A 13,320-nucleotide genomic window follows, 5' to 3' on the forward strand; every position below is an offset into this window, starting at 1 on the left:
CGGGACTTCACTCTCGCAAGCGAGCATGTGGCGGTCTCGTGCGTTGCACAGCACGAACCGCGTGCTCACTGCTGGGTGAACCCGGCACGGTCCCCGAAATAGCTACAGCCGCTACTCGGCTTTCTTTTCTCACATGTCGCCGTCGTCGCCTCCATTCCACCCACGCACACCTGCGTGTAACGACGCACACACTCCACTCCATTACATTCACACCGGGAGACGCGGCTGCGTGCTCCCGCATGCCAACCGACATCTCCCTCACATACCGCTCTCTCACACACACGGTCTCCCTTGCACTCGGCCGTTCACCCACGCATGCGACCTCCCTCGCACACGTGGCTCCACGCACTCGCGGCCTTTCACTCACTCGTGGTGCCTCATCCACACACCGTGCCTCACTCACACACGCGGGAGCACACACCCGCGGTGCCTCACTCACACACACGGCGACACTCACACACGGTGCCTCATCCACACATGGCGTGCTGGGAAGCACGTACTCCGGCACCATCGCCACCACACCACTCACACACGGGGTCGCTTCCACACACGGGGACGCACTCACACCTTGCACCACACACACAGGGACAACCACACTGGGGATTTGTGTCCCCACAAGAATCTCCGGGGCCTCTATACCCCCCAAGCTCTCCGTGCACCTGTCCACAGCACCCGTCCCCTCAACCTCGCAAAGCACGACCGAACTCACCTGGTCGTGACTCGCCTCAAGGGGGAATACTCCCTCCCCTCGTTCCTGGAGGAGGCCATCCAGGTGCTCGCACTGGGTCTCCACCCAGTCCACCAGCTCACCCCCATTATCCTCCACTACCTCCGTGTGTGTGTGTGCGTCACTTACCCCGTCTTCATCGTGTCGTCTTCCCTCTATTTTTTCTGTCTCCCGTGTCTCTATACATTTATAAGTTTCTGTCGTCGTCACCTCGTGTCTCGTCTCACACGTTTTGGTCTCCCCATTTAATTTTTCCCTTTTGGTCACCGTCGATTCCTCTGTCACGACCCTCGCCCAACACGCCCCCCGAATTATTTTTTTACCCGCCTCCACCGCGGGCCTGTCAGCCGTTGCACCCCCTTCCAGCTCGTTTGCTCCCACACGTGGAGTCGCCATTCCCAGCTCCCTGGTCACGGCCTTCATGCCCGCCTGCAGGCATCGGCCCATGTTCTGCGTCTCACCCCGTAGTTCTTTCATTTCTTTTTTCATTTGCTTGCCCATGCTTTTCATTTCGTTTATAAATTCATTTGCGTTTGCATCCATCTTTTCGTTCATTTGTTGTGTATTCGCATCCATTTTTTGTGTATTCACATCCATCTTTTCGTTCATTTGTTGTGTATTCGCATCCATTTTTTGTGTATTCACATCCATCTTTTCGTTCATTTGTTGTGTATTCGCATCCATCTTTTGTGTATTCGCATCCATCTTTTCGTTCATGCCTTTCATTTCGTTTGTATTCGCATCCATTCTCGCTGTCATTGCCGCCAGCATGGCGCATAGCTGGGCCATGTCGGATGCACTCAGCTGAGCCGTTTCGGCAAGGGTTGGGGAAGGGTTTTGGTGGAGGGGGGGGAGGTGTCATACACCGCGGCCGCTGCCGCACCCATTTCGGGCTCTGGGTTCAGTTGGGCGAGTCCGTGTTCCTGCACAATCAACATTTCCTGCTCGGGGATTCCATCCTGGACCATGGATCCTACACATTCTACATCCATTTCTAATACCCCCGGCTCCCGCTCGCCTTGAGACGCCATCTTGCTTCTCTTAAAGGGTTAATTTCGCTCGCTCGTAATTTGGAGGGAATCGGGGGTCGCTTCTCTCACCCCTGGACCGATTCCCGTGAATTTAGCTGGAGACAGGAGAGCCCGTTTTCCTGTTCTCCGATACCAGTGCCGCGAGGAGGGCAATGGATTTGAATCGCACGACCTGACACCAGTGTTACGGATTCGCGCCCGCCGGCGTGCTGACGGCCACGTAACTCGAATCGCGGCACGTCGCCCACCGGACGGACAATCCAGTCGTGACCCTCTCGGACTAACGCCGGGAACCAGTCACGGGTGGACCTTTCGGTCTCACCGCGATCGAGCCAATCAGCCCCCGCGTGGGATAGGGTTGCTCGCCAAATTCGACCTACCTAAGTACCCACACGGAGGGTAGACCGGGCGATCGCACCTCGCCGCAGGTGGACTTCGGACACGGGCCACTTAAGCGACCCGTTCCGTACTATCGGGATAACCGAGCGGTGTTATTCGTCGACCTCGACGGTTCGATTAATTATCGGGCGTATTCAGCCCACTACCAACCCTTTACGTGAAGCAAGATGAGGATTCAATGAAAGAAATGACGAAGCGAAGCGGGAAACAGTTCAACACAAAGCACATTTATTCGCGACGAACGGAAAGCACACATATTCAATTCCACCAAAAGCACATAGAAAAGAAAAACACAATGCAATTTACACAAAAAGCAAATGCGACAATGCAGATCTAATACCGATTACGCGAGCACACGGCAACACTTATACAATTTTACTTCACAGACGGCGCCGACAACACATACCCAAAACCAAGGAAAAGAACACCCTCAAAGATGAGGCGGGACTGAGGCCGAGACCGGGTCGGGCCTACCCGTCTGGTGATGAGACGCGGAGCGGCGATGGTGCCTCAACTCCGCGGGCCTCGCGGGGAGTGTCTGATAGGGGGTGGGAAAGGGGCCCCCTTGGTCGCACTATCTCAGCGCGGGGGGGGAAACAGGAGGGGGTTGCTGATGCTCGGGGTATAGAGGATTTCCACTCTGCCTCGAGCCCCGCGACGAGCGTCTCCACCTCGGCCAGGTCGCGCCGTCGGCCTCCCTGGTGCGCAGCTCCCTGCACGACGCGAGCACCCCCTCGTCTGCCCTCGCCGCCTCTCCACAGCTCCGTCCCCTCCGTTCCGACTCCAACGCACACGACGACGACCAACTCCTTCTTGCTTCTTCTTCCCAACTCCACCGCCCGCGAAGTCTTAACTCTCTTGTTTTCTTGACTGACGAACGCGGTCGCTTATATCAGCCCCGTGGCTTCGCTCTCTCATCTTTGACCCCCTCCCGTCGACCTTTCACCTCGCTCCCCATTGGCCCGAGAAAAAGTGGGCGTGAATGCTTTTTGATCCATAAATTTGCATATATCGATCGCCCTCCAACGCCCTGGGGGCGGGGCAAAATCGCCCCTCGCTCACCGATTGGACGGAACAAAAGTCGGCGTGTGTCGTTTTTGATCCGTTTTTGAAGTGGAAAATCCGTGGTTTTGTACACGCTGTTCGGCGCGCGCCCTGCACGAGTCCAACACCGGTACCCACAAGCGGCGCAAGAACGGTGGCGATGCGACGGTTGCGAGGTGTGACGTGAAGCGGCGCCGCGGTGGGTGGTTGATGTTGTGGTTGTGGTGGTAATCATGGCAGTTGGTCCAAAATAAAGATAGCAAAAGAAAAACGGCTATCCTGAAGAGTCGCAGCACGCATAAATGACATGTATTCCCACTAGACAACGGGTTTGGGCCTAACTACACATGTACTTACCGAGATATCTCACCTAAGGGACCTGAATGGTGGTTTGCGAATTTGGTAACCACAACAAATATACATTTTACATTCAAACTTGGTGACATCACACCTTTCCCCAAAGGTCAAGCTTCATATTATGTTTAGCGTTGGCTTCGTGGTTATGCTGGTGGGCTTGGGATCCTCGGAATCCCGAGTTCAAATCTTGCTTGGCTGTTGAATTAATATCAGGTGGGGTTGACTTAGCCTGTCATACTTCCAAGGTCGGCAAAATGAGTACCAGGTTGTTGGGATGATTGAGCCATTGGAGTATCCTGTGTCGAAGTTGTGACCTGTCGTGGATTGTGCCCAATATCCCAGGAGACTGCTTCGGCAGAACCAACGCTCTGCATAGAGTATGGTCCCGATGGATAGATGGATGGATGCTTCATTCACCTCAAGCTATACTTTCCAGGCTGCACCATTCCCATCACCTCCTCCTCCAGTTGCAACCGCTCCTCCAGTTGCAACCGCTCTGCTCCACCTCTGCTCTTGGATTCTACTTCTGATGCATTCTTCACCACTGGATCACTCGAATCCCACACATTCATGAACTCCCACACCCTCACCACCTTATGCTACTCAGTTATCGACCTTTAGGGAAACTGGAGTTTTCCACACTGACCATAAAAAGCAATAGTTGTCAAACAGCGTGGCACTCCCAACCACCTCCTCACAAACCCACTCACCAAAATCAAAAACCGTTTGTCTGTAATCTCACAATGTTCAGTGAGTCGGCAGAAATCAGCCACGAACTCAGATGCCGACTGACCATCTTGACGATGGTGGGTATAAAATCTATATCTCGAGATGATCTTACCCGGTTTCGGGTGATAATGTCTTTTCACGAGATTGACGAACTCTTCATATGACTTGTCAGAAGGTTTGGCTGGGGCAAGGTCTTTGATGAGGCTGTATGTCGGGGCGGCGCATACGGTCAGTAATACAGGACACCTCGTCGGTGTCCATTTTGTTTGCCACGAAGTACTGATTCAGACGATCGGTGTAGTCTTCACAATCATCCCCCACTCTGTATTCTTGCAATATGCTGATGCAAGAAGACATCCTCGTCGTCACTGTATTGTACTCAATGGACAGGGACGAAGGCTCTGAAGTGGGAACAATAGGTTCTATTTGGACGTGGGCACAACGCAGCACAGCACAGCATCGGAACATGGGCAGGTTCTATGACTCTGCTTAACCACACTTCGGTGCACCCATGTATGCATGCATTGTCATAAACTACTGATACATCTCAGCAGGGGAATTGGTGGAGGTAGAAGGAGGACCTGAGCCCCTTGGACATTGATTTAATGAGCTCCTTGGACTTTCTGCTCCCCCATCCTGGGCTCCCTGGATAAAAATAATTGAAAAGTTGAAATCTGTTTTACTTTTTTCTTCCTGTAAAAAATGTTTTCCAAGCCCTGTAATTACAAATAAATGATATTTTAAATCGAAGACTGTCTTACTTTCTTCTTTTTTGAGTTTAAGACCAATACTCTACTTTGTGGTTCTAGTAAAAACAGCAGTTATTGCCTGGCTTTCCGATACACAAGAATTCTTCACAGTACGTGCACCAGCGTGCTGTATTCTAACGTTTTGGCAAGTCCTTGTCCTTTGCTCTAGGGTTCCTTTGCTTAGCCCTTGGGAACTTCTCTGTACACAACACAATAATTATTGGTCGTCACATGTGGAACCTTATCTACATCATGGTGAGCATCCCGTTTCAGTCGTCGCTCGTCCTGAAACTCTGCTGAGCATCCATTACCAAATGCTGCTCTATGAGATTGAACATCCCCAAGTTCCTGACAGTTTCTCCATAAACAAATGGAAAGTGGCTCCTCTCTTGTTTGGTGGAGCATGGGGCTTTATGAAACCCATCAGTACATATGCATTGTACGCAGCATACGTGCTGATGCTGTATGCCATCCACATGAAGATTTTTTTTTTATTATCAAGCGACTTGGCCATTTATAGTGGCGGCAGCACTTCTGCAATCTAGTAATTTGGTCATTTTTGTTTGCCCCCCCCTCCCCCCATATAAGCATGGTCGGCCTTCACTGTTTTTGGACAAGCAACAGGAATCTTTCCTTTTTTCAGTACCATCATCTCGCTGGATATGTACAGGAGGGGAAGAGACATCGATTGACGTGACAAAATATTGTTACGAATCTGGAAGCCATGAGCACTCAACTTACAGATCCTATAGAACAGTTATATTGGTCAGTATGTGTTTATAGTTAGGGCCCCCTACCTGTGTCTAATGGGTAATTAAATGTTCATGCGCTGTGGAGTTATTTTGATAGTTAGGGTTTTTACACTTCTAACAACGACAACAACACAATCTTCACTTCCATCCTGACACCATAATGCTCGCGGCATTCTTCGCGCACTCGCCAGAAAGCACGCACATGGGCGGAGCCAACCATAGGCACGGCATCCCTTTAGCCAATCGGCAAGGCACGGGCGTCTCACCCGCCCTGTTTCCAACTCAGCACCAGTGCCATTAGGCACACGGCCGAAGGCGAGGAGGTGGGCGGAGCCTCCGTCGCTTCGGCTCGAAGCTCCAGCCAATGAGCAGAGGGCGAGCACTACACATGTGCCTCAGCCAATGGGGAGGCGGCCATGAGCCGCGTGAGGACCCCTCGTCCAATCAGGAGGCGAGTGGTCAGAAGAGGAAGCCCCTCCCTCCGAGAGAGAAAAAAGGTTGGTGATTATTGGACAAACGGAGGAGATTAATCTCGTCCTGTCACCGGCGTCTGCTCTCATCTCATCCTGTCGCTGGAGTCTGGTTCTCCGTCAGCTCGAGCATGTGGTCTGCTTGAGTACGGAACGCATCGCTCGACGCTTCTGGTCTTGTGTCGTCGCTGGTGCTGGCCTGGTCGCATCTCGACGCGGCTGGTCTCGTCCTGGTTCGCTCGTCTCGTCGAAGACCGCACGAGGCGGGAAGGTCCCTTTCGTTTCTTTTGGGTGTGCATCTGTCTGTGGGCCCTGTCTCTAAGTAGGAATTGTTTAAGTGGTCTTTGCTGTACATACTTGCATCTCTATTAGTCATGATAACTCTGCCATTACGTGCTTCCTTCCTTCCCCACCTACTGTTAACAAATACCCCATTTGTTGAATGTTTCAGCTCGTTTCTGTCCTTTCTTTCATTGGTTTAGCAAGGTGCGTGTTGGGAAATTAAAGAAGGCCGTTGTTGCCGTAGTGGTGTGCATTTGGGACTGACGGGACCTCGGTAGCCATCCGCTCGGGTCACGCACGGGTCGAGCACGGAAACTACTCGTCCCGTTTGAGGTCCATCGAGGGTGTGAATACTCGGTAGCTCGCCACGTGGGTCTCTAAGTATTTTGAAGTTTGGCCAATAACCCTGCCCACGTGGTGGAATTATTGACGATTCACGGTCCTGTAAGGGAGCCGTACCCTTCGAGTTTTCCAAAAGGTACGATCTCGATTCCAGGTGTTCAGTAGAGTCGAAACCTTACTGCTCCACCTAGCGGTCGTGCTCGTCGCCGATCCCCAGCCCGCAACAATATATAGGCCGCTTGTACTGCTAAACTACAACAGCAATGGTCCCATTGAAGAGAATTTCCCATTCTCCTTTTTGCATTTCATTGTTTCTCCTTGTAAGAGTCTTGGGAAATTCCCTTCTGTTGGTCATGGTAGTTCCACAGATCCTTATCCTTTGTTTTATGATCAAACACTCAACCGGCTGAACAGAGGTGTAGAACCTGTCAGTGTACAGGGAATTATTCTGTCCTGAGAATTTGTCAGTCAGTCAGTCAGACAACCAAGTTCCCTGTAAACTACAAGGTTATCGATAGCTTCGGCATCATCTCTCATCCCAGTGTGAACTTCACCATTACAAACATACCCATTTTCACCATCACATAATAGAAAACTCTTAATTCCCCCAACGGATCGGCTTGTCCTTTATGAACTGTTTGAACGACACTTTGTTGTTAGTGGGGATTATTCCCTCATCAAGTGTAAGTTCACAATCTGGAACAAAGTAATGTTTGAACTTCTCAAACTACATGGTATTCAGAGAATACTTAACTGCACAGTGTTGAGAAGGACTTGGTAGGATCAAGGGTGCCAAGAGGAAGGGGGTTGGGAGGGGGGGGGAGAGAAGGCACCTGGACCTAATAGGGGCCTGTAATTATTCCTTCAATTTCTTGTTTCATATAATGATTGTGATGATAAAACACTGGGCTGGGGGCAACGATATTTGGTGGCTACCTCCAGCCACGCATGGTGATTCCTGGCATGAACAGTGACACCCTCCCTCGTAAAATAAACAACTGTGGGAACAATTTACATAATCACAATCACAGTAATGATGACATGACGTAACTGAACACAGGGGTGCTGGTCACACCCTATTCTGATCAAGTGTGTTCAAGGAATCTGCATGTAGGGATAAGTGAATAACATCCCAATTTCACTTCAACAACACGACATGTGTTTCTAAATTCTGATGATGGAAAGACGGAAATGTCCATATTAGTTGTGGAAAAAAAGTTGAAGGGGGCCCGGAGGAAGGGGGCCTGAGACTTGGCAGTGCGAGATGTGAGCCAACTTCTCTTTCAGGAGGAGTCCTCAAGACCCTTCAAAGCCTCAATAGTGGTTGACAACCGATGGCTGATTTTTTGTACTCCATCCTTTTTGAATCCTGAGTGTCAACCAAGGAAGCAGCATGTACCATTTTTTTGCCAAGAGTGTTTGTCTGTCTATCTGTCTGTTTGTTACACGATTTTTGGCCACAGTTTTGAAGCAATCGTTCTGAAATATTTTTTGTGTGTAGATGACCAGCCAATGATAGCAACGCTTAATTTTGGTGAAGATCCGAATACGGATCCGAATCTGAGAATTATTAAAGTGATTCTTCACCATTGAGAGATCTATTGGGACAACAACGATATATAGGATGTGATCTCAAAAAGTTTTGGACGGATTCGGATTAAACTTGATGGACATGTTGCGTGTGTGACAAGGACTAATTCGTTGGATTTTGGTGAAGATCCGAATCCGGATCCAGATACGAGAATTATTTAATTATTAACTGATACTTCACCATTGAGAGGTGAGGCTAAAAACGATATTGCATGATATCTCAAAAAGTTGTGGACGGATTCGGACGAAACTTGGTGGACAGCTTGGGAGTGTGAAAAGGACTAATGGATTCGATTTTGGTGAAGATTCGAATCCGAATACAAGAATCTTTTTCAGTGATTCTTCACCATTGAGAGATGGGGCCAAAAACTAAGTACGTACATATAGTATGATATCTCTAAAGGTTGTGGATGAGTTGGTTAGGTAACAAGAACAAGCCGATTCGATTTTGATTTGTAGCCGGCCTTTCAGTGGGAGACAAAATGTAAACTGTTCAGCCTGGCGGAGGTATGTTCTCCACGGAACATACCTCCACGTTTAAAAGACCGAAGTGCCGTTCCGTTTCACCAAGTGTCGCCCTATGAGTGATTTTTCATTGAAGTTTTTGATGTGACTCGGTCTGGGCGCGAATCTCCCACCTCGCAGACTCAGAGCAAATGCTCCAACCAACTAAGGTCATGGACAGCTGAGGATTTGCAAATGTCAAAAACAACTCGTCTTGCAGAAACATCGCCATGGATTTAAATCTGAGAAGAGCCTTCCATTTGTCTAAAACAAATTAGCATTTTAAAATATAATAATTACACATATATATATATAAGCAAAATGTTTGTTAATTGCCGGAATCCTTCGGATTTCGGTAATTATGTTGGTCGGTTGTGTGTGTCATTCCGTGTGTGTGTCTGTCTGTGTGTTTGTTTGTTTGTGTGTTTGTTTACCCTGTAGCAGCCACACAATTTCAGCGATCATGACCAAACTGGGTATAGACGTCGGCCATGGTCCAACTTAGACACTTGTCATTTTTGGTGAATCTAGGTCAAGGGTCAAGGGTCAAGGTCACCGAAAAACCGAAATTCTTATTTTCGCAATAATGTCCGCTAAAATGGTCGTATCGACTTCAAACCAAATCCAAAATGTGCATCTTCCAATTCTGCATCCAACCATATGTCTCATTGGGGTGTCACACCAACACCCTTCTTCGCGGTCGGGGGTCGAATGTCAGGGGGGGGGGTCGGGTCAAAAATTTTCTAATTGCGATAAAAACGTCATTTCAAGTCCGATTGACTTCCAAGTCATGATCATGACCAAACTAAGTGCTATACCTCATTAAACAGTAGCACTATCGACTTATAAGAACCAAATTGATTTCCAGGTTTTTGTTTTTTCAGAGATCATGGAGATATGACAAAGTTATTCCGGCAATTCCTTTCTCACCGAGCAATTTCATTTGTTTGTCTGTTTGTTTGTTTGTTTGTGACACGACTCCTCTGAGCTCCGAAGCTTAATGGCCACGAAACTTTATCGGATCACATTATTTCCCACGATGCACCTAAATAGGGGGTTTTAAACAGTCTTTTTCTCACAATCCATAAATTATAAACACCTGAGCTGCCACCTGCCGCCATCTCAGCAAGGATACATTCCATAATAAATACAATGCTTCATAAAGACATTTTCTTTTGGATTTCGACCTGGATGCCGATATATTTGGTGAGGTGGTAACCTCCGATCGTCAAATATTTGTATCAAATGTGAAAAATAACTGTCAATTAAGACCTTACCATGATCAGTAAAATCGGTGAAGGACGAGTCACGTGACCTCTCCAATACGCGAATCATTCAAAAACCGAACACAGTACAAACACAATCCACACATCGATTTACAGGTCATTTTACTGCTCATCTAAAGGCGCAACTCTCAAGGGTGAAAAGAGAGTTTGTATTAAAAATAAAAAGGGTTGCCATCTTAGCTAACTTAAGCAAACATACACCTCAAATATACATGCATCATATCGTTTAAAAGACCGAAGTTAACATCGTGGTTTGATTTTTGATTGTAAATTGATCATAGATTGTTGATATATTTCATCGTAGATGTCTCGAATGAGAAATTTTTTTGGAGTGTATCCTGTTGGTAGAAACAGGAATTCAGTGTAAAAATTCAGTGACGAAATATCGTTGTGGGTGGAGCCGGTAACCTTGGCAACCATTAAAAAAAATTCAATTTTCAAATGGTTTCTGGTCACTATCACAGAAATATTCAATCACAGGTGAGATATATTTCATTTCTTACAATATTAACCGATTGAGCATTTCTCCATTCGCCATGTAGACCGGGAGCCGGGGCCCTGAGCTCAAACGAATGAGGTACTAATATCTGAGCACAGGGGTATGAATGGAGTATCAAAAGACATATAGAAAGTTATTTCTGCCGGGAACCACCCTCTGCGTAAGGACCCTGATGACCCTCCAAAGGGGTCCTCAAAATTGGCTCGATCAAACATAGGAAGTACCAGTTGGTATCACTTCCATATGATGCATATGACAAACCTTACAACAAAACTACATGTGACAGACATGCCTACTACTGCAAAAGGCCCCCCAGAAGCCCCAACAAGGGCTCGCTCAAACATTGGAGGTACGAGATAAAACCAGGTTTAAATTCATATATACATCCCACAGAGTGTAAAATGTCCATTACCAGACAAATTGTCTGCTGCATTGGCCCTACCAGAACCCCCAAAAGTGAGCTCGAAAAAGGGCAAAACATTACAGTAGACCAAACATACACAATTGGCATAATTTTGCACATTATGCCGGCACACCATTACCATAGGAAACATTTATGTTTAATAATTTAACAAAAGAACTACAAAATACTAATAAGCCTACTGGTATCACACTATGAACCAGTCAACTCGGAAAAACTACAGGCTCATATTATCAGTACCAGTTTATTTACCAAACCAATGACAGGACACGTTGCTGCGTAGGCGTGGCCGATGGGGAAAGGGCACCTTAGTTAACGTGGTATAGGAGTGGCAATGGTCAATGGCAGCGAATGTCATGGCGAGCAAAGACAGGGAGGTAAATTTGATTTTAATTAACTCTGTGTGTGTAAGTATCACGGCAGTTATTACTTCAATGCAAGCGATAATTAGTGGAATGCATGTGAACATTCCATACGGGCACGCACTACTTCCGGATAGCGACGACTTACTGTATTCTAATAATTTCTCGATTTCTTATGCGCATTTATAGATAAACACAATGCCCCAATCCAGTGGTCGTTTACGAGAGCGAAGGTACGGCCTGTGTGGTTGTTGTTTCTGGCATGCGGTTTGAAAGTTTTTTTTTTTCTTCTTTTTTTTTGCACGTACGGCCATGCACGTATGGGCACGCGAGAGCAAAGGAATGGCCTGTGTGGTTGTTGTTTCTGGCACACGGTTTGAAAGCTTTTTTGTTTTTTTTTTGCATGTACGGCCACGCATGTATGGGCACGTACTAGTCTATCTATAATTCCAGCAATGTGTGTGTGTCTGTGTCTGTGTCTGTGACCGCTGTTTCTCGCCAACCACTGGTCCGATCTAATTGAAACTTGCCAGGTATATTGCTGGGGACCTGAGGATGTGCCTTTCCAAGGTTTGATATTAATCGGACAAGTGCTTCCCAAGTTATGGCCATTTATTTACCAAACCAATGACAGGACACGTTGCTGCGGCCATTTAGTTACCAAACCAATGACAACACACGTTGCTGCGTAGGCGTGGCCGATGGGGAAAGGGCGTCTTAGTTACCATGGCAATGGTCAATGGCAGCGTATGTCATGGCTCGCAAAGACAGGGAGGTAAACTTGATTTTAATTTGGATTTTAATTAACTCTGTGTGTGTAGGTATCACAACAGTTGTTACTTCAATACAAGTGATAATTAGTGGAATGCATGTGAACATTCCGTACGGGCACACACTACTTCCGGATAGTGATGACTTGCTGTATTCTAATAATTTCTCAATTTCTTATACGCATTTATAGATAAACACAATGCCCCAATCCAGTGGTCGTTTACGAGAGCGAAGGAACGGCCAGTGTGGTTGTTGTTTCTGGCACGCGGTTTCAAAGTTTTTTTTTTTTTTTGCAAGTACGGCCACGCACGTATGGGCCCGCGAGAGCGAAGGAATGGCCTGTATGGTTGTTGTTTCTGGCATGCAGTTTGAAAGGTTTTTTTTTTACATAGTTATTTATTTATTGCACGTATAGCCACGCACATATGGGCACGTAATAGTCTATCTATAATTCCAGCAGTGTGTGTGTGTGTGTGTGTGAAAAAGAGAGAGAAAAAGAGAGAGAAAAAGAGAGAGAAAAAGAGAGAGAAAAAGAGAGAGAAAAAGAGAGAGAAAAAGAGAGAGAAAAAGAGAGAGAAAAAGAGAGAGAAAAAGAGAGAGAAAAAGAGAGAGAAAAAGAGAGAGAAAAGAGAGAGAAAAAGAGAGAGAAAAAGAGAGAGAAAAAGAGAGAGAAAAAGAGAGAGAAAAAGAGAGAGAAAAAGAGAGAGAAAAGAGAGAGAAAAAGAGAGAGAAAAAGAGAGAGAAAAGAGAGAGAAAAAGAGAGAGAAAAAGAGAGAGAAAAGAGAGAGAAAAAGAGAGAGAAAAAGAGAGAGAAAAAGAGAGAGAAAAAGAGAGAGAAAAAGAGAGAGAAAAAGAGAGAGAAAAAGAGAGAGAAAAGAGAGAGAAAAAGAGAGAGAAAAAGAGAGAGAAAAAGAGAGAGAAAAAGAGAGAGAAAAAGAGAGAGAAAAAGAGAGAGAAAAGAGAGAGAGAAAAAGAGAGAGAGAAAAAGAGAGAGAGAAAAGAGAG

At 47.0% G+C, this 13,320-nt stretch overlaps 1 protein-coding gene across 1 annotated transcript in view; it reads right to left on the bottom strand.

The window, feature by feature from the left end:
- The window catches only part of LOC147020897 (uncharacterized), a 52,097-nt gene extending 39,331 nt beyond the window's left edge, over positions 1 to 12,766 (bottom strand). The window contains exon 1 of the transcript XR_015060664.1: positions 10,254 to 12,766. The gene's annotated coding sequence lies outside the window, so the exon portion shown is untranslated. The remainder of the gene's footprint in view (positions 1 to 10,253) is intronic.
- Positions 12,767 to 13,320: the final 554 nt, after the last annotated feature.

Source organism: Eptatretus burgeri, chromosome 8 (assembly GCF_056783735.1).
Source record: "Eptatretus burgeri isolate ZD-2024b chromosome 8, Ebu_testis_v1, whole genome shotgun sequence".
NCBI lineage: Eukaryota > Metazoa > Chordata > Myxini > Myxiniformes > Myxinidae > Eptatretus > Eptatretus burgeri.